The sequence below is a fragment of the Dermacentor andersoni genome, chromosome 6 (assembly GCF_023375885.2).
Source record: "Dermacentor andersoni chromosome 6, qqDerAnde1_hic_scaffold, whole genome shotgun sequence".
Classification (NCBI taxonomy): domain Eukaryota; kingdom Metazoa; phylum Arthropoda; class Arachnida; order Ixodida; family Ixodidae; genus Dermacentor; species Dermacentor andersoni.
Window position 1 is genome coordinate 143,476,441 of NC_092819.1, and position 17,876 is coordinate 143,494,316.

General features: G+C 48.5%; 1 pseudogene; it reads left to right on the forward strand.

Annotated features, from left to right (window-relative positions):
• Positions 1-2,714: 2,714 nt before the first annotated feature.
• On the forward strand, positions 2,715-4,093 carry LOC126523382 (uncharacterized; annotated as a pseudogene).
• The last annotated feature ends 13,783 nt before the right edge of the window (positions 4,094-17,876 follow it).

The window sequence follows — 17,876 nt, forward strand, 5'->3', positions numbered from 1 at the left end:
CAGTGACGATCTACCCGAGTACAAACAGCGCCGACGGGCGACTGCCGGCGCTCGCGCAAGCAATACACGCAGACAGGCGATACACGCGCTAATGACAAGAATCTTGGTAGTTGTTTTCATAAGTTCGAAGTCCGCCGCAATCATGTATCACGCCATGCTTGAACTGATGTGGCTTTGTACGATCAGCCGCGAGAAACACGTGAATGCACTGATGCTGATGGTAGTTTTGGAGCACTGGACGAATACTACCCGTATGCAGGTCATCAACTGGCTCATGCACGGAGTAAGGAGACAGTCACTGCACTAGCTCGCAGTCTTCTTGACAGGACCGCCGGTTCACACTATTATCAAGTTGCTATGACTGCGATGGACGTTTTGTTTTTTAAAGTCACAAATGAAAGTGTACGAGTAAATGGGGCGTTTGTATACTGAGGGCTGATTGGCTGGTACAAATGACAGCGGCTTAGCCAGATAGGCTTTGCTCTCTGAGCGACGTAGATTGCAGGCCTAATACCTTCTACGTGTTATGATCATAGCGTTGGAATTTTGACGTGCTACAGGTTGTAGCGTGCTAACACCAGGATGAACATTATTGCACGTTTCGCCACTTTTATGTTTGGTTGTACACAGTTGGCTGTTTCAAATATCCGTAAATTATGTAAAAAAAATGTTCGTATTTATGAATAATGACAATTCGGTTCCAAGGCCAGCTAGAATATGGCAGTATTTATTTATTTATTTATTTATTTATTTATTTATTTATTTATTTATTTATCTATTTATTTATTTTTACATACTGCCGCCCATCTTTGGCTATGGCAGGAGTGGCGATAACATTACATGTCGATTGCAGACAAAAAAGTCCGTAAGGGGCAAAGAACGAATATTTCCGGGCAATGCGTGCCAACTTTTATTTGTTGAGGGGCAAGAAAGCTATGTTTGTACATGCCAGTTATGGACTGCAATGACAATGCAATGACAGGTTGCGAGAGCTACGCGTGCGAGAAGCTTCAGCAAACTTAAGCTATATATCTAAGCGGGTACAGCGTGGAGAGTTAATTAAGATGTGCAGGAACTTTATGCATTTCGTTGTGGCGACGTGTTGCCAGAGAAGTTGCGTGTTGCCAGAGTGTTGGGCATAGCGAAAGCGCTGGGCGCAGGTCACTCACCATGCGTTTCGTTGTCATCTTACAGGCGTTGTTGCTGTCGATAGCGCCTTGCTCCCTGCCTCTGCTTAGCCGGTACCCGTGTGTGCAGCAAAAGACGCCGACGCGCTGGGCAATGAAATCTGCAGAGTCATTGAGGATGCCCCGCCCCTTACTTCAGTCCCTGGCCTTGTGACGTCACCAGCAAGTTACCCTAGAAAAACTGCATCGTTCCTGATGAACTTCAGTGGGCACGGCGAAAGCGCTGGGCGCAGGTCACTCGCCATGCGTTTCGTTGTCGTCTTACAGCAGTTGTTGCTGTCGATAGACAGTGCCCTGCTCCCTGCCTCTGCTTCGGCGGTACCCGTGTGTGCAGCTAAAGACGCCGACGCGCTGGGCAATGAAATCTGCGGAGTCATCGAGGATGCCCCGCCCCTAACTTCAACCCGTGGCCTTGTGACGTCACCAGAAAGTTACCCTCTAAAGACTGCACCGTTCCTGATGAACTTCAGTGGGCACGGCGAAAGCGCTGGAAACAGGTCACTCACCACGCGTTTCGTTGTCATCTTACAGGTTAGTTGCAGTTCCTTGAGAAGTGATAACAGATTCCTGGTTGTCGTGCCGTGCCCACACACTTGCGTATGCATTGCGTACGACTGTTTTTGTGTTTGCAAACTGTTAATTTGTGGCGATGTAGAAGAAAATCCTAGACCTACGCTAGAAGAGATGTTATCAATGCTTGTGGAAGGTCAGGGCCGGTATTTTGTAGCGATGCCTTTTCCGATTCTATGCTTTTTCACGCTTTTCGCGCTTGGCCAGTGGTCAGAGCGACGGTCTGCCCACATTATCAATGGGATCGGACGGCCGTGGGTGGTGGATGATAAGAATAGCATAGAATAAGGCATAAGGCATCGCTACAAAATAGCGGCCCAGAGGTCGATTAAAGCTGCCATATCCCACTTGAAAGACCGCCTCGAGACTACGGAAAAATTGATATATAGCTTTGGTTACAGTTTGACAAAACTAGAAGACGAAGTAAAAGAAATAAAAAACAAGACTTCCCTGAACGAAGGTATTGGCTTAGCGGAAATAGAAAAGAAGTTTCACATGCAGCAGGAAAAATTAGTTGTTTTAGAGGATAGAAGCCTCCGGTCAAACCTGATTTTATTCGGCGTTCCTGATACACTTGCAGAATCCGAAACAACACTGCGGACTACCATTATAAAGAAACTATTTCAAGATAAAATGGGCGTCACCTGCTTGTCGGTCGCCCGTATTCGCAAGCTTGGCCGGCCAAAGCGCAATCGTCCGATTATTCTTTATTTCCAAGATTACAGGGAAAACCAAGCAGTCTGGAACAACATAAAAAAACTAAAAGGAACGCAAACTTCTATTCAAAATGACTACTGCGCAGACACACTCGGAAGGCGTAAGCTACTTTGGGCCAGTGCCAAGACTGATAAGGAAGCCGGAAAGAAGGTGTAGCCCCGTACCCCCGCAGCCATAAACAACTCCGCGGGGCGTCCCGCGGGCCGTCCCGCGGGCCTCCCGTAAGCGGAGCTTCGCGAGTGTTGGACACCAGGCACACGGACACATGATCCGACTCACTGTGCCGAAGGTCGTGCGCGAGCTCCCTTTTCTTATTACTTTGTTTACTGCTTTCCTTTCGCACTAGGTCCGCGCACCGCACTTCTCTATGCTCCTTTTCCTTCTTTTCTCCTCTCTCTCTCTAAAGCCCTCGCCACTTCCGGCGCGCTGCGCGCGCCCGCTCAATTCTCTCTTTAGACAGAATAAACTAGACCTTGTTACCGAAAAGACGTGTGTCCGTCTCGTTTACCACGGCTCTACAAAGTGGTGACCCGTAGTTTTCTTCGCGGCACTGCCGAAGTTATTGTGGAGCCATGCGCAGCAACGAGATGCAACCAGACACTGAACTTACGGGCACGACCGAGCAACAAGACGTCTCTGCGGTTTCCATCCGACTCCCACCATACTGGGACCGCAACCCTGCAGTTTGGTTTCTTCAAGCGGAATCGCAATTTATTCTCTCTGGCGTTCGCGCGGAACAACGCAAGTACCACTTAGTTGTTTCGGCACTGTCGCCTACTGCTGCAGAAGAAGTTGCTGACCTGCTTTCTGGACCGGCTTCCGCCACTCCATACAGCGATCTTAAGGCTGCACTTCTCGAGCGCACAACAACATCGCAGCGAGCCCGCATGCAACAGTTGCTCTCCGCAGAGGACTTTGGGAGACCGTCGGCCAAGCCAGCTCCTTCGCCGTATGCGACAGCTCATTAGCGGCAACACAACAGTAAACGACGACCGCCTCCTTCGGGAATTGTTCATGCAGCGCCTTCCAGTAAACGTTCAGATGATACTCGCTACAGCCACGGCAATGGACCTCAACAGCCTGGCCAGCCTGGCGGACAAAGTCATGGAGGTGGTGACGCCAGCGGTGTGCAACGTAACACCATCAAGCACCACTGCGAGTTCAGTGCCGCAAACATCATCCTCCGCCGCTTCTCCCATCGACGTGCTCTGCAATCGCCTTGAACAATTAGTTTGTGCTGCGGAGCGTCATCGCACTTCACCCCGTCACGGAAGGTACCGCAGCTCGAGTCGATCACGGCGTCCAAGAGAAGAACGCTCCCGGTCTCAAACGCCACCACGGGTATGCTTTTATCACCGCCGCTTCGGGCAGGAGGCGCGCCACTGCCTCCGTCCTTGTGCATGGCAGGGAAACCAGCCGGCCGACCTTTAATGGCGACAACCGGTCAGGGCCAAAGCAAAAGTCGCCTATTTCATGTCATGGACAGAACCACAGGCCAGCCATACCTGGTGGACACCGGGGCGGAGGTCAGCATTATTCCCGCGCAACGTTCCGACCGAACTACACCGCCGACCTCCTATCTTCAAGCTGTCAACGGTAGCCGAATACCTGTTTACAAGTCGCGGTCCCTCACCCAGAACCTTGGCCTGCGCCGCGTGTTCCGTTGGGTTTTCCTCGTCGCTGACGTTCGCCGTGCTCTTATTGGCGCTGATTTCCTGGACCACCATGGACTGCTGGTCGATGTGAAACGCCACCGCCTGCTGGACACTGCTACGTTGCTCTCTGTTCATGGCGTCGTTTCCTGTGACTCGCCTATAGTCGCCCCAACCACGACAATTGCTGGTGATCCTTTTGCTTGCCTCCTTCAAAAGTTCCCCAACCTCACGCGACCACCCGACTGGACAAAGCCCGTACAACATGATGTACGTCATCACATCCTAACAACTGGTCCACCTGTATTTGCTCGCCCACGACGACTCGCCCCAGACAAACTCAAAATTGCCCGAGCAGAGTTCGAACACATGTTGGAACTTGGAATTATACGACCATCGTCCAGCAGCTGGGCGTCTCCGCTCCATCTGGTCCCCAAGAAATCAGGTGACTGGAGGCCATGTGGGGACTCCCGATCCCTGAATGCAAAAACCATTCCGGACCGGTACCCACTGCCTAACATCCAAGATTTCACGTCGGCACTGGATGGCACTACAGTATTTTCCAAAATTGACTTGGTGCGAGCCTTTCACCAAATTCCTGTCGCACAAGAAGACATTCCAAAAACAGCAATTACCACTCCATTTGGCCTCTTTGAATTTTTGAGAATGCCATTCGGTCTCCGAAATGCTGCATAGACATCACAGCGGTTCATCGACACAGTCACACGTGGTCTGCCGTTCGTTTTCGCCTACGTTGACGACTTGCTTGTGGCAAGCTCATCCCACGAAGAGCACCTCCAACATCTCCATCAGCTTTTTGAGCGCCTATCAGCAAATGGTATCGTCGTCAACACTGCCAAGAGCGAGTTCGGAGTACCATCACTTGATTTTCTCGGCCATCGCTTGGATAACAACGGCATCCGCCCTCTTCCTCACAAAGTGCAAGCCATCATGGAGTTCCCCAAGCCAGCTTCAATCACTAAGCTGCGCCAGTTTCTAGGCCTGGTAAACTTTTACCGCCGATTCATTAGAAACTGTGCTATGCTGCTGGAACCCCTCGAGCGCTTGCTCTGCGGCAAACAATCGTCAACTGCACTGCCCTGGGACAGCACCACAGATGAAGCTTTCAATTCTATCAAGCACGCTTTGGCCGATGCCACACTGCTAGCTCATCCCAACCCCAGCTATCCGCTGTCGCTCATGACGGATGCCTCCAGCTCTGCGGTCGGAGCGGTACTGCAACAAAAAGTAAACGGTGGGTGGCAGCCCCTTGCCTTTTTCTCAAAACGCATGACCCCCGCACAAACACGTTACAGTGTTTTCGGTCGTGAGTTGCTCGCCATATTTCTAGCCGTGAAGCATTTCCGGCACCTACTTGAAGGCCGCTCGTTCACAATCTTCACTGACCACAAGCCTCTCACCTACTCAATCGGCCGCTCTGAATCATTATACACTCCACGTGAGGTGCGCCAGCTCACCTTCATCTCAGAGTTTTTAACTGACATACGCCACGTCAGCGGCGTTGACAACTCACCAGCTGACGCTCTCAGTCGCGTGGATGCTATCACACGCAGTCACTCCAAGAGCTCTATCTCTACATCATTTCCTTTCAACCTCCAAGAATTGGCTACAGAACAAGCTAGTGATTCTGAGCTCCGTCACCTACGTGACGCGTCAACATCTCTTCAGCTTGAATTAGTTACCTTTGAAGATGTGCCAATTGTTTGCGACACCTCCACGGGCACACCTCGGCCTTACCTAACCACCTCTTTCCGCAAGCAAATATTTGACTCATATCACACTCTTGCACACCCAGGCATTCGCACATCTCAAAAGCTTGTCTCATCACGCTTCGTCTGGCCGGGCATGAACGCAAATATCAGGGACTGGGTCCGCTCGTGCGCACCTTGTCAGCGCGCGAAAGTTCAGCGGTACCCTGTCCCCCCTACAAAGCCTTTCTTGCAACCCGACGAACGTTTCTCCGTTGTGCACGTCGACATTGTCGGCCCGCTGCCTCCATGCCAAGGCTATCGCTATCTTCTGACATGTGTCGACCGCTTTACCCGCTGGCCCGAAGCGACACCTATCCCCGACATGTCTGCAGCTACTGTCGCCGCAGCTTTTGTGTCCATTTGGGTATCCCGATTTGGCTGTCCAACGAAAGTTGTCACTGATCGAGGCCGGCAATTCGAGTCATCCCTTTTCACGGAGCTGCTTCAACTTCTCGGAACAGCACGCTTGCGAACTGCCTCCTACCACCCTCAAACAAATGGCCTCGTCGAGAGATTTCATCGCCATCTCAAGGCAGCACTCACAGCGCACGGCTGCCCAAACAAGTGGGTTGACAGACTTCCGCTCACGCTTCTCGGAATTCGATCTGCCTTCAAAGAGGACCTCTCCTGCGCTACTGCGGAGCTTGTTTACGGCACCTCGCTTCGCCTGCCAGCCGACTTCTTCGAAGAAAAGACCCTCACCTCCTCTGTAACAGCAAGCGAGTACGTCGACCAGCTTCGCGATGTGTTCCGAAACCTCCGTCCGCAGCCTACACGTTTTAACAAACCCCGTGCAGTGTACATCACTTCAGACTTGCAGACAGCCACACATGTTTTTGTGCGTTACGGCCCCGTGCGCGGCTCGCTTCAGCCCCACTACCTCGGGCCATTCCCCGTTTTAGAACGTTTTCCCTCCAACTTCGTCGTCGACGTAAATGGGAAACGGGATACGATCGCGCTTGAGCGACTCAAGCCAGCATTCAGCGAGGCACCCGCGCTTAATTATCTCGCCTTCCCGGGACATGCGGACTCCGCCTTGCAAGTGCGCGGTTCGTCACCTCTTCGTCGCGTGCACTGGGCTGCCACTTGTGCATTGTGAGCATCGTTCGTCGCTTCCGCTTCCTCTCTAAGGGGGGAGCAATCTGTAGCGGCGCGGCTGCGCACCACCCCCGCAGCCATAAACAACTCCGCGGGGCGTCCCGCGGGCCGTCCCGCGGGCCTCCCGTAAGCGGAGCTTCGCGAGTGTTGGACACCAGGCACACGGACACATGATCCGACTCACTGTGCCGAAGGTCGTGCGCGAGCTCCCTTTTCTTATTACTTTGTTTACTGCTTTCCTTTCGCACTAGGTCCGCGCACCGCACTTCTCTATGCTCCTTTTCCTTCTTTTCTCCTCTCTCTCTCTAAAGCCCTCGCCACTTCCGGCGCGCTGCGCGCGCCCGCTCAATTCTCTCTTTAGACAGAATAAACTAGACCTTGTTACCGAAAAGACGTGTGTCCGTCTCGTTTACCACGGCTCTACAAAGGTGTCTCTAGTACACGATAGGCTTTGCGTTGACGACTGCCCTTACACATGGAACGATGGCGCCCATTCAAGCAAAGCAGTACCGAAACCCAGAAGTGTTTGCCGAAACCTTCCGGCGATTGCACATAGCTAGCGACTACAGCCTTGCCAGCTACGCTTGCTTTCTCTGAATTCTCGAAGTGTTGTGAATAAATTGGATAAACTTGACGATTTGTTGCTGCTGTATAATCCACATGTCTGCGGGATAACAGAAATTTGGCTAAATGAGTTTATTCGAGATGATGAATTTGTTTCGCCGGCCTATCAGCTGTTCAGACGGGATAGAGGCTCACGTGGTGGCGGCATAGCCGTCATTCCTCGAAAAGGGGTCAATGTACAAGTACTTGATCAGATTGATAACCACGAAAGCCTGTTTTTCAGAGTCGAGTTTTTTGATATTACGTTTGTTCTTGTCGCTGTTTATCGCCCTCCCGATACTGATGACTTGTATTTCGCCCAATTGTACGATCACGCGCTACAATTTCATGGAAAAAGTTTCATAATAATCGGTGATATTAATTTGCCCTTCATTAATTGGCAAGAGCTTCATTATGGTTGCTCCACCCCTGGAGCAATCATATTGGACAGTATGATTTCCCTTAGCCTCGAGCAAGTCGTGAAAGCAAATACAAGAGGAAATGCAGTCCTAGATCTTTTATTTCTGAGTGACATTTTCGGCGGAGGTACTCTGCTAGTTGAGGAGGGTATTTGAGACCCCTATTAATTTTCTACTCATGGGTTAAAGACACTGATAGGCAAAAAAAATGCTTCTGTGATAAAAGTTATCAAGGACTTTGCTCGGGCGGATGATGTGGTCATAATAGACTATTTGGATACTCATCTATGCGGTCCTATAAGTAATACAGAGGCAGCATGGAAGCGAATTCGTAATGTTATTCAACACTGTATAGAAACATTTGTGCCACTAAAAGCGTTCCGTCAGCGTAGATTAAATCAATGGATCAAAAGAGAAATAATTCAGAGTAAAAGAAAAATAAAACGATGGAGGAAGAAACGTAAAACAGAATCCGAGCAATTAAGACACCTTAAAGACGATTTGTTATGGAAAGTTAGGCAAGCTAGGAATATCTTTTTCAACAACAGCCTTGCGGAGTTCATTAAAAACGATCCTAAGTTCTGGCGCTACTTAGGCAGCACAAAAGTCGAAATGTCCAAATTGAATGTCGATGGTGTCATTCAGACAGATCCTTCTAGCATAGCGGAGGCATTAACAAGTACTTTCAAAGTGTATTTTCTGAGTATGAAGAATATGAGTCACGAACCACCGCATCGCACCTCCCGCAGGACACTCGGGTAACGCGTGAAGGGGTTTTGGCGTTGATTTTAAATGTGGATACGCGTAAAGCTACTGGGCCGGACGGTATCCCGAACCTATTTTTGAGGCGATATGCCGACCAAATTTGTTGGTATCTAACAGAGCTCTTTAACTTTTCACTGGAAATGGGCGAAATACCTGATGATTGGCGTCTGGCGCGAGTAGTTCCCATGCACAAAAAGGGCAGCCGTCTTCTGCCTTCTAACTACCGCCCTGTCTCAATGACCAATCAGTGCTGTAAGATGTTAGAGCATGTGATTGCTAAGCACATACAAGGCTTCCTCTCCGAACATAAAGTTTTGTCGGTTCATCAGCACGGGTTTAGAAGAGGTATGTCTACAGTTACACAGCTGGTATCGACATTGCATAATTTGTTTAGTGTTCTTGACATGACTGGCCAAGTAGATGTATTATTTATAGACTTTTGCAAGGCGTTTGACAAGGTACTGCATGATAAATTATTGTTTAGGTTGGAGAGCATTGGACTTCCACTCATTGTTGTTAGGTGGATTTCCGCGTACCTTAATCATAGGCAACAGTTTGTACAAGTGCAGGATTTTTCTTCCAGTGTGCTGCCAGTTACCTCGGGGGTTCCACAGGGGAGTGTGTTAGGGCCCTTGTTGTTCTTCGTTTATATAAATTATGTAACGGGGGTAATACCAAAGGATGTCTGAATCAGATTATTTGCTGATGATTGTGTGGTTTATAAAGCAATCTCGAATGCAAATGACCACGCCTCTTTACAAGCAACTGTACTGGCAATTCACGACTGGTGCGAGAACTGGGGCATGCAACTGAATAGGGAAAAAACTGTTCTTCTACGTGTAACAAGGAAAAATATCCGAGTACCTTCACTTACCACGTTAACGGCAGCACTTTAAAGGAGGTCGATAAATATAAGTACCTAGGGGTAACTCTTAGCAGTAATCTTTCATGGATTGTGCGCATTTCAGGCATATGTGCGTCAGGTTTTCAAAAGCTATGTTTTCTTAAGAGGAAGCTTAGAAATGCCCCTGTAAGCGTTCGGCTTCTAGCTTATAACGCATGTGTTAGGTCGATGTTAGGGTACGCATCTGCGCTGTGGGACCCATTTGTTAAGAAAGATATAATAAAACTTGAGGGTGTTCAAAGAAAGGCTGTACGGTTTATATTCGGAAAATATAGAAGGACGGATTTACCATCGTCTCTGATGAAACGTAATAACATTACAACATTGGAGATACGTAGAAAAATAAACCGCCTAGTGTTACTTCACAATTGTCCGGAAACATCGCCCTATCTGAATCAAGTTATGTTCAACCTGCTGCTACTAGGAAAACAAGGCACACAACAGAACATTCACTGCGGCCTATTTTTGCGAAAACTATTTTCTAGAAATAAACTTTTTTCCCTAAATTTCTTAAAGAGTGGAATGAGTTGCGCCAAGTGTTATCAAGGCCGAAGACTTTTCGGCAGAACTGGAACTTTTCTTTTGTGAGCAATAGATACACGCAATTGTATAAATGTACGCATTTGCTGCTGGTTCAGTTCTGTTCTGTCTGTTTTGGTTCTTTTTATTTTGTTAAAAATTGCTTCTTGATTGTGTTAGCGCTGTAGCTTTTCCCCATTTTGCTGTTTGCGAATTTATTGATGTTATTTATTGTTCGTCATTCCCGAAATGCCCCTCCTGCTAGGGCCAAAGAATTGGCTGCAGTAGGGTAAATAAATAAATAAATTAGAGGCGTTAGAAGAAGGTGACAGCTCCCTATCGTAGCGACGGTGGATAAATCGACCAGCTTTCCTTTGTACGTACTCAATCTTCCCGATATCGGTTTTATGAAAAGGTTTCGAAACTATAGAGGCTTATTCAAGGATTGGGCGGATTAGTATTTTGTATGAGTCTCACGAAGATACCCGAGCTTTTATAAATATTTAGTACATATTACTTCAACAAGCTACATTTCGCTATATGCCATATTCAACATGCTATGTGCCACGTATGCTGCTTCGATATGTGTTCCATTGGTTATTCACAAGTTTCGAATATTTAGCACCTTTGTAGATATCTTTTGTAGAACTCTAGTCGTGGGTATGCACCATTTCAGGCCGCATCAACAACGCCGACAGGATCAATTTGGTCGAGTGCGTGCCCGTTGCGAGCCAGAAGAAGAGGGACAGCCTCGAGTTCGCGCGGCTCCGTTCAGCATTCTAGGGCTGCAGTAGGGACGCCTGCCACCCCGAAAAACAGTGAGTCACCATCGCTTCCCTTCATTCGTCTTTCGTTCTCCGGTGGTAGTCGATGCACTGTCGTAAGGCTGCGGCCCCTACCGCTTTTTGTCGCGCTATTCCCGCCCAGCTCCTCTGCTCGGGCTAACTTGGCTCCGCCTTTTTTTTTTTTTTTTTTTGTAGCTGCCCACTTCAGTTTTAATTATTTTAACCCTCAAATCAACGTTCGCGTGATGGATGCGGTCGCTATGGCTGAGATGAGCTGCTTGGCGGGAAGGATAAGAAAAGAAAGTCAAGTCAAATGGATCGAGCGCAAAATAAGCTACCGGTCGATGGTTTGCAAGGATTCTCAATAAAAAATTGTGGGGGGTGGAATGAACCCTTACAAGAAGCCGCCAATGGATAGCATTTTGCGACAGTTCATTTTTTTTTCCTGTTCACTTCCTTAACATCTGTGACATTGAGCGATCGATTTCAGTGATAAGCGCGGCGCTGTGCCGTCTGAGTTGACGATCGACGAAGGGCGAAGATAATGGTAAGCGCCTAGCCCGAGGGCGCGGCATAAAATCCCAGACGTGGCTGCGGCATTTCAATGCGGGCGGAACGCAAAAACTTTCGCGTAGCGTGCATTCAGCGGTCGAAATTATTCCAGAGTCCCTCACTACGACGTGCTTCATATCCCTGTTGTGGTTTTCGCATGTAAAACCCGAGAATTGAATTTTTAATCATGATAAGCACAGTGAATATCTAGATTACCGCCCCTATATGTAGTGTTGTGTTATTGCCATAAACGTAGCGAAGAAAGAAAAAACTGTCAGTTTTGCCGGATGGGCGAAGCAGAGCCTTCGATCTGCGTTGCAGTCAAGCTCCTCAGACGGTGTATCATATCAACAGGCGGATACGACGTGTTGGCGCGACGCAACACGTCAGACAATGGCTGGTACGCAGCACGAACAGCACCTGGGCAGCTAACAGGCGTCCCATAACGAGCGGCCGTGATGAGGGACACCAGCGGCGTTTCAGGCATCGCACATTGATGGTGAACACAAGCTAAGACTGACGGGAAAACCGTCGGCTTGCTGGCAGCGCCCAGTGAAACCATTGGATAGCGTTAAAGGTTGACATTTGCTCTCCGTCTCTGAAATCGCGGCGCGCACGTTGGTGTGGCATGCACGCCAGCTGCTCAGCCGGAACGCTAGTGGGGGTACGCGCAATGCTCATGCCAGCAGCGGAAAGCGGGCACTACCCTGGGTGCTACCCTACGACGGTACAGAAAGCGAACGCTTCGCTCGCCCTCGCGTGGCAGATAAGAATGGCGATTTCGTCAACCTCGCGAATGCAAGCGAATGGTTCGCTTACCAAGCCGTTATAAGATAGCACCGCTGTCGAAATAACCACGCGTAGCGCGACGGTGCGTTCACTGGGCCTCGTTGTTTCTGCAACCAAACGCAAACGTCGTTTTTGCAGCCACCAATGCGCGTCTATGGACACGTTTTCGGCATCCGCGTGTGCACTATCATTAGCGAGACAGCTTCGATGGCGGAAGCGGGGGATGCGCCGACAACGTGAATATGCGTCGAATGTCCGCGTAATTGCATCGAGCAACCAAAAGAGGATAAACTACAATACTTTGACCTTAGACTACGTTTCTTAGACGTATGCCACGCCCCTGTTGAACATCACTTCAGGTCATTCCAAAGTAGTAAAAAAAATGCCATTTGCATTGCCCTACTTCGGGCCACTCTGGTAAAGACAGGTGTGCATGCATTGGGTGATGCCTTCGCACGTCAGGTGTGAGCGCTATTTGTGCGCTATTGTGCGGCGGTCCAAAGGCCAGCAAGGGGAGCAGAACGTAATCCTAATCATCATCATCAGCCTGGTTACGCTCACTGCAGGGCAAAGGCCTCTCCCATACTTCTCCAACTACCCCGGTCATGTACAAATTGTGGCCATGTTGTCCCTGCAAACTTCTTAATCTCATCCGACCACCTAAATTTCTGCCGCCCTCTGCTACGCTTCCCTTCCCTTGGAATCCATTCCGTAACTCTTAATGACCATCGGTTATCTTCCCTCCTCATCACGTGTCCTGCCCGTGCCCATTTCTTTTTCTTGATTTCAACTAAGATATCATTAACTCGCGTTTGTTTCTTCACCCAATCTGCTCTTTTCTTATCCTTTAACGTTACACCTATGATTCTTCTTTCTATAACTCGTTGCGTCGTCCTCAATTTAAGTAGAGCCCTTTTCGTAAGCCTCCAGGTTTCTGCCCCGTACGTGAGTACTGGTAAGACACAGCTGTTATAAACTTTTCTTTTGAGGGATAATGGCAACCTGCTCTTCATGATCTGAGAATGCCTGCCAAACGCACCCCAGCCCATTCTTATTCTTCTGAATATTTCAGTCTCATGATCCGGATCCGCAGTCACTACCTGTCCTAAGTAGATGTATTCCCTTACCACTTCCAGTGCCTCACTACCTATTGTAAACTGCTGTTCCCTTCCGAGACTGTTAAACATAAATTTAGTTTTCTGCAGATTAATTTTTAGACCCAACCCTCGGCTTTGCCTCTCCAGGTCAGTGAGCATGCATTGCAGTTGGTCCCCTGAGTTACTAAGAAAGGCAATATCATCAGCGAATCGCAAGTTACTAAGGTATTCTTTATTAACTTTTATCCCCAATACTTCCCAATCCAGGTCTCTGAATACCTCCTGTAATCACGCTGTGAATAGCATTGGAGAGATCCTATCTCCCTGCCTGATACCTTTCTTTATTGGGATTTTGTTGCTTTCTTTATGGAGGACTACAGTGGCTGTGGAACCGCTATAGATATCTTTCAGTATTTTTACGTACGGCTAGTCTACACCCTTATTCCGCAATGCCTCCATGACTGCTGAGGTTTCGACTGAATAAAACGCTTTCTCGTAATCAATGAAAGCTATATATAAAGGTTCGTTATATTCCGCACATTTTTCTATCACCTGCTTGATAGTGTGAATATGGTCTATTGTTGAGTAGCCTTTACGGAATCCTGCCTGGTCCTTTGGTTCACGGAAGTCTAAGGTGTTCCTGATTCTATTTGCAATTACTTTAGTAAATATTTTGTAGGCAACGGACAGTAAACTGATGGGTCTATAATTTGTCAAGTCTTTGGCGTCCCGTTTCTTATGGATTAGGATTATGTTAGCGTTTTTCCAAGATTCCGGTACGCTCGAAGTCCTGAGGCATTGCGTATACAGGGTGACCAGTTTCTCTAGAACAATCTGCCCACCATCCTTCAACAAATCTGCTGTTACCTGATCCTCCCCAGTTGCCTGCCACCTTTGCATAGCTCCCAAGGCTTTCTTTACTTCTTCCGGTGTTACCTGTGGGATTTCAAATTCCTCTAGACTATTCTCTCTTTCATTATCTTCGTGGGTGCCACTGGTACTGTATAAATCTCTATAGAACTCCTCAGCCACTTGAACTATCTCATCCGTATTAGTAATGATATTGCCTGCTTTGTCGCTTAACGCATACATCTGATTCTTGCCAATTCCTAGATTCTTCTTCAATGCTTTTAGGCTTTCTCCGTTCCTGAGAGCATGTTCAATTCTATCCATATTATGCTTCCTTATGTCAGCTGTCTTACGCTTGTTGATTAACTTCGAAAGTTCTGCTAGTTCTATTCTAGCTGTAGGGCTAGTGGCTTTCATACATTGGCGTTTCTTACTGGTATAGCTGCGATAGCTTACTGGGATAGCTTACTGCGATAGCTTACTGGTATCCTGTCTAACGGAGTTACCATCGACTTCTGTTGCACACTCCTTAATGATGCCCACAAGATTGTCGTTCATTGCTTCAACAATAAGGTCCTCTTCCTGAGTCAAAGCCGAATACCTGTTCTGTAGCTTGATCTGGAATTCCTCTATTTTCCCTCTTACAGCTAACTCATTGATCCACTTCTTATGTACCAGTTGCTTCCGTTCCCTCCTCAGGTCTAGGCTAATTCGAGTTCTTACCATCCTATGGTCTTTTCAGCGCACCTTGCCGAGCCCGTCTACATGTTGTATGATGCCAGGGTTAGCGCAGAGTATGAAGTCTATTTCATTTCTAGTCTCGCCGTTCGGGCTCCTCCACGTCCATTTTCAGCTATCTCGTTTGCGGAAGAAGGTATTCATTATCCGCAAATTATTCTGTTCCGCAAACTCTACTAATAACTCTCCCCTGCTATTCCTAGTGTCTATGCCATATTCCCCCACTGCCTTGTCTCCAGCCTGCTTCTTGCCTACCTTGGCATTGAAGTCGCCCATCAGTATACTGTATTTTGTTTTGACTTTATCCATCGCCGATTCCACGTCTTCATAGAAGCTTTCGACTTCCTGGTCATCATGACTGGATGTAGGGGCGTAGACCTGTATAACCTTCATTTTGTACCTCTTATTAAGTTTCACAACAAGACCTGCCACCCTCTCGTTAATGCTATAGAATTCCCGTATGTTACCAGCTATGTTCTTATTAATCAGGAATCCGACTCCTAGTTCTCGTCTCTCGGCTAAGCCCCGGTAGCACAGGACGTGCCCGCTTTTTAGCACTGTAAATGCTTCTTTTGGCCTCCTAACTTCACTGAGCCCTATTATATCCCATTTACTGCCCTCTAATTCCTCCAATAGCACTGCTAGACTCGCCTCACTAGATAACGTTCTAGCGTTATACGTTGCCAGGTTCATATTCCAATGGCGGCCTGTCCGGAGCCAGGGATTCTTAGCACCCTCTGCAGCGTCGCAGGTCTGACCGCCGCCGTGGTCAGTTGCTTCGCAGCTGCTGTGGACTGAGGACCGGGGTTTGATTGTTGTGTTCATATAGGAGGTTGTGGCCAAGTACTGCACCAGGGTGGCCAATCCTGCTCTGGTGAGGGAGTGCGTTACCGGTTCTGGTCACCGGGATCAGGCCACACTCCAGGCCTGTTTATGTAATTTTATCAACACGCGGATTTTTTTATAATCCGGTTGAAAATTGCGCGGCACCGGTATTCGAACCACGGACCTCATGCACGCGAGGCGGGTGTTCTACCTATCCATGTGTTATCCATTGTTCCCTTGGTAGCTGAAAGATTGCAGCGGCGGTGTTCACTCATGCAATTCTTGTAGAACATTCCATGGTTTTGGGGACCATGAAGCAGTGCGACTTGGCAAGTATTGTAAATATTGTAACCAACAGTTACAACAGCCGTTTCTACGAAAGCTGATTTATGCTGGGCGAACCTGTGCCCGTCAACAAAACCCGATTGAGCACTCAACATCAACAACAAAAAGTACGTGCCTCGAGCTTCGCTCCTTCGAACGTCGTTCTCCTCTTTGTCGCCTTCTGTCGCGTGCCAATCGTCCGATTCTCGCGCACGAGCCGTGGCCTGTCAGCACCGGCCGAGCGTTGCCTTGCGGTGCTTTGCTTGACGCTCGCGTTGTGGCGGCTACGTAGTTGGGATATGTCGGTCGTCTTTGTCTTCTCGCGATGCTGGCGGCAATATGCGGAAGGATACGCGTTCGGGCAAACGCTCAAATAATCGTCACTCGGTCATTGCTCTCTTGCCTGTACGCCGATATTCATACACGTCGTGCATTCGCGCTTGGCTTGTTTTCCGTCAGCGCCTATTGGTTTTCGCATTCTTTACTTCGACGGTTACTTTAGTTTGGCTCGAGCTCGCTCTGTTCTCGCAAACGAACTTTCTGTGGTAGTGAAGCGAAAGGCATACCCGTGGTGGTGTTTCTGCACAGGTGTTACTATGACAAGTGGTCCCAGCAGAGTCACAGCGTTTTCACTTACACGGAGTGCCATTCCAAGACATCGTCAAATAGCACCATATTACTGGAGCCGCCATCTTGTCCTCTCTGGTTGGCCGAGAAGGCGGTGCTTTGACCTCTCTGATTGGCTCAAAACGCTGTCATTGCATCATTCGACAATATGTAGGAATTCGATGATGTCCAGAATGACTTGGTACTTGCGAATGGCTTGAAATGACTACTTGCAAGCCGAAGAAAAAAAATAGCAAGAAAGAAGAAAGCAAAAAGAGGGACAACTCACTACCAGAGATGCGAACAACACGCAGTGCTTATGGCTGCAAAAACGGCCTAGCCAAATAGTCGTCACCGTCACGCTCCGCTTAATCGGCCTTTACATGGGAGACTAAGGGGGTGGTAGTGTTTAAGTGTCCACCTGGTGGACATGTCTATTTCTCTGCTGCTGAAGTTTCGATTGACTGGGTTTGGAGTACGCGTCAGAAGGAGACAGAGCGCTTCCAGCCAATCAGAACTTGAACAGCGGACGAAATCGACATGTCCACCTGGTGGCCACTTACGCAATGCCCCCCTTCCCCTCCCCCGGCAAGCGTTCCGTCTGCTGCTGGCGTGAGCGGTGTTTGCACACACACATGCACTAGCGTTGCTGCTAACGAGGGGCCGCATTCTCAAAGCTTTTCTTTAGCGAGCAGCCTCTGCTATTGGCCAGCCGCCTTGGATTGTGACACCTCCAACAGCAGGCTTGGCTGAAATATTCTCTTTCAAAAAATTCGTGGGGCCGCAACATTCATGTGGGGACGGGTTACCGACGAAGCTGTTTAGGCTGCATACATTATGAAATCGTACATTTTTTTTTAAATACGGCACCGTACTACGCCGACACAAGAGCCGCCACCACTCTCTTTGCTCCTCTCATGATTCGTCAAACAGTATTTAAACAAATAAAGCGTATGAAGGCCAGTTTAATACACTAAATCTACTTTCTCTCTCTCTCTCACACACACACACACACACACACACATGTGTATATATATATTTGAGGCCGCATTTTTATGGAGGGTGAAATGCAGAGAAACGCCCGTGCATTGGTTGCACGTTAAAG